The following is a 222-nucleotide window of genomic DNA, read 5'->3' as shown; positions in this document are numbered from 1 at the left end:
AATTAGGAAGGAAAAAGCCCAACTGGAACACAACCTGGCTGCAGTGGTAAAAGATAATAAAAATGTTTTTACAAATACATTAACAACAAAAGAAGAGCTTTGGAAAATCTCCATTCCTTGTTGGATGCAGGAGGGAACATTATCACTAAGGGCAAGGAAAAGGCTGAGGTGCTTAATGTCTTCTTTGCCTCAGTCTTCAATAGTCGGACTAGTTATTCTCAG

The sequence above is a fragment of the Pterocles gutturalis genome, unplaced genomic scaffold, assembly GCF_000699245.1.
Source record: "Pterocles gutturalis isolate BGI_N339 unplaced genomic scaffold, ASM69924v1 scaffold42795, whole genome shotgun sequence".
Taxonomy (NCBI): Eukaryota; Metazoa; Chordata; class Aves; order Pterocliformes; family Pteroclidae; genus Pterocles; species Pterocles gutturalis.
This window is presented reverse-complemented; position numbering follows the sequence as displayed.